This window comes from Nannospalax galili, unplaced genomic scaffold, assembly GCF_000622305.1.
Source record: "Nannospalax galili isolate Female #2095 unplaced genomic scaffold, S.galili_v1.0 scaffold510, whole genome shotgun sequence".
Classification (NCBI taxonomy): Eukaryota; Metazoa; Chordata; class Mammalia; order Rodentia; family Spalacidae; genus Nannospalax; species Nannospalax galili.
This window is the reverse complement of record NW_008329677.1, coordinates 481,474-489,102: the sequence shown is the minus strand read 5'-3', so window position 1 is coordinate 489,102 and position 7,629 is coordinate 481,474.

The window sequence follows — 7,629 nt, the reverse complement described above, 5'->3', positions numbered from 1 at the left end:
CCTTTTTGGATCATCTTTTACTCACATGGCTCTTGACTTACTTCCCAAATAATTGAGGACCATTTTAAAGGCTGCGGTGGCAGTCAATCATTTCAGCATGCTTCCTCCTGACTGCTTGACCAAAGGATACCCTGATGAAACACCTGGAGTTGCATCAAGGCCCTCAACCCAAAGTCTGGTTCTACACACCAGCAGCAACAGCACCTCTCCGAGCTCAGTAGAGATGCAGAATTTCAGATTTGCCAAATTAGAATCTACACTGTAGGAATCCCCAAGTGATTCATTTAGGCCCCCAAATTTGAGAAACTGTGATCCAGGCCCCAGAGAAGCAAGAATGGACTCAACTCACCTGTATATAAATGAGCTGGAGGATGCAGGTGATTCTACAGCACCCACCCTCCAGTCAGCTAGGACAAGCATCTCCCCTCAGGGCTTTTCCAGTTAGTGTCTGAGATTCCTCCATGGACAGAGTTCTATTTGCTGTCTCAGAAAAGCTGAGAATTTGAGGAGTGCTTTGGTTGGAGTCTACTAGATAGGTGTAAGGTCTCCTCCATCTCCTGACTGATCTGACTAAAGCCCTCATGCTCACAGCAGCCTTTTCATGAATGTCCTTTGATCATACAAAGCATTTAATTTTAGGAATTAGCACATTGGTTCTACAGATATACTTGGAGTTTTAGACAGACTTCAGGAAGTGTGACTATGTGTGCCTTAATGGCTCAAAGCAATGCCAATCAGACACCCTGGAGTTCGTAGGAGGCCTGGAAAAACACCTTGTCTGTTCCCATGGAAGAAGTAAAAACAGAACTTCATAGACTAGAACTTGGGAAATGGCTGTTTCAAGCCAAAAGAGAGAGAACATTCAGGATTCAAGATACAAAAGTCTAAGGCACCTGTCACCAGAGGCACAATAGCATTACAAGCTGGCCAAGTGGACTATGGTTCTAGGTCCTGGGATGTTTGGCAGGTTGGTACATGCATCCATCTGTTCCTGAAATCCACTGATGTGTCCTCTGGAGAAAAGGAAAAGTGTGGGAAGCTCCTATGATAGGATGGAAGTCATGAACTTCAAGCTGGACCTGGACGTTGCCAATCTGCCCGAAGCTCATACACAGAAAGAACAGGGCCACTAGCACCTGCTCTCCAGTGCCACACTGTTCACAAGTATAGTTCCTTGTGAGATGAGCATGGATTCCAGTGGCCATTGCAGAGAGCCAAAAACTGGATGTCTGTGGGCAACTGATCCTGAAAGCTGAAGCCTCAGTGCTGGGCACAGCCCCTGGGCAACTGAATTGGTTCACCTCATTCTTGGAGAGGGTCTTGTGGCTTGCTGGGAAAAAGCTCACCTCAGTGGATTTCCTCACTGGGATGTTTTAGAACCATATGTTTGAGGCCAACTACTTAGATAAGCTTCCAAATCTGCAGGCTTTTCCAGGTGCATTGGGCCTTTGGAGAAAAAGGCTGCTGACATGTAGCCTGTCTTGCTTCTTCTGGATGCTCAGCAGCAGCAGGATAGCCCTGTAGCAGTGAGAGGATATGGAGGAGGCCACAGGATATATAGAGGTCAGAGAATATGGAGGAGGAAAGAGGATGTGAAGGAGAGAAGATGTAGAAAAGGAGAGAGGCTATGGAGAAGGAGAGGGGACATGGAGAAAGAGAGAATATATGGAGGTCAGAGGATATGGAGAGAGAATGTGAAAGAGAAAATGTTTCGTAATGGACAGAGGTTATGGAGAGAGGATATGGAGAGAGGATATGGAGGGGGGAGAGAGATATGGAGAGAGGATACGGAGGAGGCAGCTTTGCTCTGCTTGTCTTAGTCCGTGCTTTCTTTAGTGGGTTACTGTCTCAGGTTTTTCAAAAAATAACATTTAGGCAAAGAGAAGAAAAAGTCTAAGGTAGTAAGTTACCCCACGATTCAGCAAACAACCCCACATCCACATTCAAGCAACCTTAATTAAACTCAGTGTGTTATTTAAAATTGAAAATTAGAGGGAGATGAAAGGAGGAAGATGTGATGAAAAGAGAGTCCCAGAGGCAGGGAGAAGAGGGTAAGAGTAGTAAATGGGGGGTATGATCAAAATACATTAAATACAGCTATGAACTGTCAGAGAATAAATTTAAAACTACTTTTAAAGACAAACAAAAACAAAACAATGTCTAAGGCAGAGACTAGTTCAAGGAAGATTTCTAGGTGCTTCTGGGCATAATTAGTGAGGACTGCCAGGACAAAAACACTGCAGACTTTGTGCTTTTTAAGATTGATTTCTTACTGTGTGGAGGCAGGAAGCCTAAGATCAAGGAGTTGAGAGGCTTGGCTTCTCAGGAGGCCTTACTCCTGGCCGTGCAGACAGATGGCATCTCTTCCCCATGTATTCCTCTGGTCTTCCTCCAGTCTGTGTATGCTAATGTGCACCCAATGACTATCGCAATGGACTTACCTCATTAATGACTCTCTTTCCATGTATTCATTCTAAGATCCCAGGGATTAAGACTTCAGTCTACTTGTTCTAGAGCATGCAACTCAGCTCACCACCTCGGCAGTTTCTTCTGAGGATTGGAGGTGGCTCTTAGGCAGATGCCAATATTGTCTCTGGATCCTTTATGTATAAATCAAAAGTGACCACTTAGGCCATACTTTAGAGAAGTCACCAGCACACCAAGTGTTTTGAACTGGAAACATGACCAATGGGGCTCTGCAGACTGGAAGGTGCCTCACTGACCCACTTACATCTTCTCTCTTGGGAGGAAAGGATAGGAACTGACCCTTAAGAAGCTGGGAGCCGGTGGATGATGGGCAGGATGGATCCTGAGGGAGTAGGACCCTGCTTCTAGATCTGCTCAAGGATACATGAACTCTAGGCAACCAAAAGCTGGTTTCTTTCCATGTCCCTTGTCACATTTGCCTGGGTTCACTGCCTCCTTGCCACCTGATCCTCTAATGAGCATAGAAAGACACAGCAGTGGTGGATACTCATTCCCCAGAAGCACGTAGTAGTATGTATCAGTGTGTTATGGTCAGCTAATGACCTTGGAGAGGCCAGTGTTAGGCCCAAGATGAGGATAGAGTGAGGCCTCACGTACCTGTTTCTCATCTGGAGATGCCTGTTCAGAGAGCCTCACCTGAGACCAGCTTCCGCATGCAGGTGGTCATGGAGAGGGTCCCAGACAGGACCTAGGAGGCCAGAAAGTAAGCCAAGGGAAGAGAAAGAACCAACACAGTCTTATAAGCAGGCTGCCTCTGAGGACCAGCTGGCCCCATTCCATCAGAGACTTCAGTGGAGCATGCCTCACAGTCTACCTGGAACAGGGAGTTAGGCTGTTGATCCAGCCCCTGCACCTGCAATTGGCTGGAGCCTATGAACTCCCCAGCATCAGCCCCTACCCTGGTGTTGGGGGGTGGTTAGCCCCCTCTGCTCCCCTTTTAGGCACAGACTTTTAGGTGCTGGCAGTAGGAAGCCATCTCCCCCGGTAGAAGCTGTGGCACAGTGCTGCTATGGCTTGTGTTAGGCGCTTCCTTGCATCCAAAAGTGCACTTCCTGTTCTTGGAGGAGCTGAAGAGCTCATTGGTTGAGTGCACTGGTAATCTCTGAAAGGGGCCTTCATGGTCCGAGTGGCAGGCCTTTGGTCTAATTCTACTGCAGACACAAAACTCTTCCTTATAAATCTAACTTCCCTCTTTGACATTCATTTTATACATATGATTAAGTGTCCAGTGGATATGGATGGATGAGGCCATTTTCTTCGTGTGTCATCGGCAGAATTAGACAAGTCTGGAGAGGCCTGGAGGTAAATACTTAAATAAAATTCCTTTTAATAATTCTTGTAAATCAGCTTAGACACATAGCACTCTCCCAAAAAGAACAGGTTACCTTATTTTCTTTTTCCCCACATCAGGTAAAAGAGAACCCCTTAATTAAAGATATAAGAACAACTGGCAATTGGAAATCTGTAGGTATTGTATCTTCTGTCATCCTGAGAGTTGGGAGAGAGAGATGAGGTTGTTTATGTCATGAAAAGTTAGGAGATGGGAGGGTGTGGGACTAGGACAGCTTAGGGTGTGCCTTTTGGGTAGAGCCCCAGTCCCTCCTTCTATTACAATTAATTAATTTTGGTGCTTGTACTTTTAGAATTGAAGCTTAGCTCCTCCATTTCTACAAGACGCTTGCTAGCCAAGAATGGCCACCTGGCATCCAGGGACAGGCTGGCGGACAGGTTATCATGATGTTCAGGGTCTAGCACACCTCTGTCCTTTTGAGATGAACCTCTCACAGGGACCTTCCCAGCTGCCTCCACCGAACAGGAAGGAGTCTGCCCTTCCCATTCCTGCCCAGTCTTCACTTGAAATGGGGTGGATCTCCTGGTAGATGTGTCCTCTGCCTCCAGGACTTTTTCCTTTATAAAGCCTCTGGTTCATGTTCACAGGGACCCTAACCTGTCTGAAACTCAGTCTTATGTGTAGGGTGGATTGAGTGCTACCCTCAGTCAAGGTGGTGTAGGAGAAGCACCTGTCAGAACAGGGGGTGTAGTCAGAGACCTGCCACTTGTTCTTAGCACTTTAGGAAGAAAGGCCAAAACATCACAGGTGAAAAAGAAAGAAAGAAAGGAGTCCCCTCAGGGCTTCCAATAGATTACTGATAAGTGTTGGATTTAAAAAAAAATAGAATAAAGCATTATCCTGGCATAAGAGAACATTTCCAAGGGGTGAAAACATTCTATGTCTTGAGTGTGGTGGTGGCAAACTCCAGTGTCAGCATCAACAAAGAAAAAGAGAAAAGAAAGCAGCTAGATGCCATTACATTCCAGGCAACAAGCCTAAGGGCAGAGAGTTGTGTGTTGCCATTAGTAAAGGGAGCCCATCCAGCCATCTCTCAAACCTGCAGGTATTCAAGCACCACTCCCTGGCCTGGGCCAGCCCCCGACCGGGAAGTCTTTTCTTATCCGATGGCGCCACCCCGCGGACACTGTAGGGATAGGGCAGTCTCCCTATCCGAGCACTCACCCGTCGGTTTTGGAAACGTGGTCTTTCAAAGTAAAAAGATCAGCCTTTGGAGCTACAAGCTGGAAGGTCAAGGATTGGGGAGATCCTGAGGACTGAACCCTCTTGGGCCCAGTCCATTGCTCCACGTCCAACCTAAGGCATCCGGGCGTGAGAGGAGGTGGAAGTCACCTTGTCTTTCTGTTCCCTGTTGCCCTCCGCGCTACGTTCTAGGCCTTGGTCCAGAGTTGGGGTGGTTTCAACTGGGGTGGGACGTTCCTGCCTCCTTATCCACACTCCAAAGCCAGGAATCGGCGTGCCATCTCCTCCTGGTGGTACAATGACGCTACTGCACCGCTCGCGGTGTCTCGGGAAAGGCTCCAGGCCTCTCTCTAAGCCTTTCTAGGCTGTGAATCGCTGCTTGGATCTGGGGAATGAAAAGGAACAGTAGTGGCCCAGACTGGATGATGGGCAGAAGGCAAAAGTCTCTTCTTCCTACTACCTCCCTCCAAGGGAGCACAGGGAGGCAGGACCACTGTCAGAATTCGTCCTTGGCGTAGACCTGCGGTTGGCCAAACACTTGGACACCATACCTTACACAGCTGCCTGTTCCACAGTCACTTGAAGGGGCCAGTGCCGAGGTTCAGTGTCCAGGGACGGCTCAGGATCCTGGGAACCGCGTCTTTGTGCTACAAGGAGGACTTCCTGGCCTACAGGACCAGTTTGCTGAGGCCTATGGGCTGGTGGACTGCAGGGAGCACGAAATGGAGGGATGGGAGGGACTACAACCCGGGAAAAGCAGAGTCCCTAAATGCAGACGTCTCCTGCGGACGCTGACTTGCCAGGCTGTGCTGAGGGTGGAGCAGCCCCTCCCACCGCCGTCTGACTAACTCTAGTTGTCTAGCCCTCTCACGGGGCTCGGGCCTGGGCTGTACTTTGGTGGCTGTGCAACCGGGGAGCTCGGGAGTGGAACTGCGTCCTGGCGCTTTCAAAGGAATGCAGGACAAAGTCCCGCTCGCCGCACCGCGCTGGCGAGAGGAACTCGGGCGCCTCCTGGCGGCTGCGCGCTGAACGTGCTAACTTCTCCCTCCCCAGGCTGTGCGCAGAGCAAGATTCGCCAGGCCGGCGGGCTTTTCTGCACTAGCTCTGATGGCGGCGCTGAGGCCTATTCGCCTCTATTAATAACGATGGCCTGGGAGGGGAAAATAGAGGCTTTTAAAATCCAGACTCTGTATGTGAGCGTGTGCGTGTGCGTGCGTGCGTGCATGTGTGTGTTGGGGCGTTGGTGAAAGCAATAAAACTCAGATCGCTTCCTTGGCGAGATAGCGGCAGCTATAATGCGCCGAGGGGATCAGGGGTTTATTTGCAGATCCTGGATAAAAGATGATATATCGACGCGGTTTAGAGTGTCACTGCGCTTGGCCTCTCAGGAAGCCACAAGTACATATTTCCTGAAATACCACCCAACACAATATCTAATCCATACACTATAAGCATCGGGAGGGGAATGGCAGCGTCTCACAAGTTCTCCTAAGGCTTCCAAGTTATGGGTTGGGAGAGCCCGCCGCTCCCGAGCGGGGTCTAGGACGCCTCAACACTCCTTCCCTGGCCTTTGTCTTCCGTCCAAGTGATCACTTAAACGATGGGCCTTAATAAATACGTTTGAGAACTGTTCTTATGCTCCGCAAATATTGGATTAGCTTTTCAATGACCAGGCTCTTGAAAAGGCTCGAGAAATCCACACCAGGTCTCAGCTAAGCCCAACAGTCAATAGGTAAGGAAAATAAGTTATTTCCCTGATCGGGTAGGGAGCATTAAGACCGGGTGCCCGACGCTCTGATTATGTGGTTCTAGTAAACTCGTGTCGGTGGTGCTGTTGGTGGTGCTAAACAGAAGGGGGAGGGGCACCGAAGTTTTGGATTACTTGGAATTTCCATCAATTCAGCGGTAATCATTAAGGTCCAACTTTGTGGGAGAGGAGTACATCTAGGTTCTTTATTTCCACAGCCCACTCTGTACTCTTTTTGTTAGTAAATATACTATTTATTTATTTAGGCGATGTTTATGGAGATTTTTCCTCAGAACCAACTTGGACTGCTTAGGGAAGGTCACAGTGGGCAAATTCCTTGGAAACCTTGCTCTATCTGCTTGTTACTGACTTTTGCAAACAGAATAAGGCAGGAGCCATTGAGAAATAAGGAGGAAGTTTCTCCCTCCTGCAATGTGGGGTCTGAAGGTTCAGGAGAAAGTTTCTGAAATGCTTCTTCCTGGTACTAAGATGCCAGAAGGCTATGCATGGGAAGTTCAAATAAGGGGTGTCCCTTAGCTGGTCCTTGGTGATCAAGAGGTTCTGCTTGGGTAAGGAGCCTTGGGACCTGCTGTGGCAGCAGTCTAGCTGGGCTGAACATCTGGCTGGGCCCTTAGCCTCTCAGGACCTTTCAGGAAAGGAGTAGAAGCGGCTGAAGTAAACAAGCCAGCTGATCAGAGAACCAAAGGGCTGGATTTTCATCTGCCCTGAAACTCAGAAGCTTAAGTTCTAGGGCGCAGGGCATCCACGAATTTTTGATGGCTCCTGCATGGGGCACCAGCCAGCAGAATGCTCACCAAGAGCACAAACCCTGAGAGCGGGGTGGGGAAGGAGAGAGGGAGGG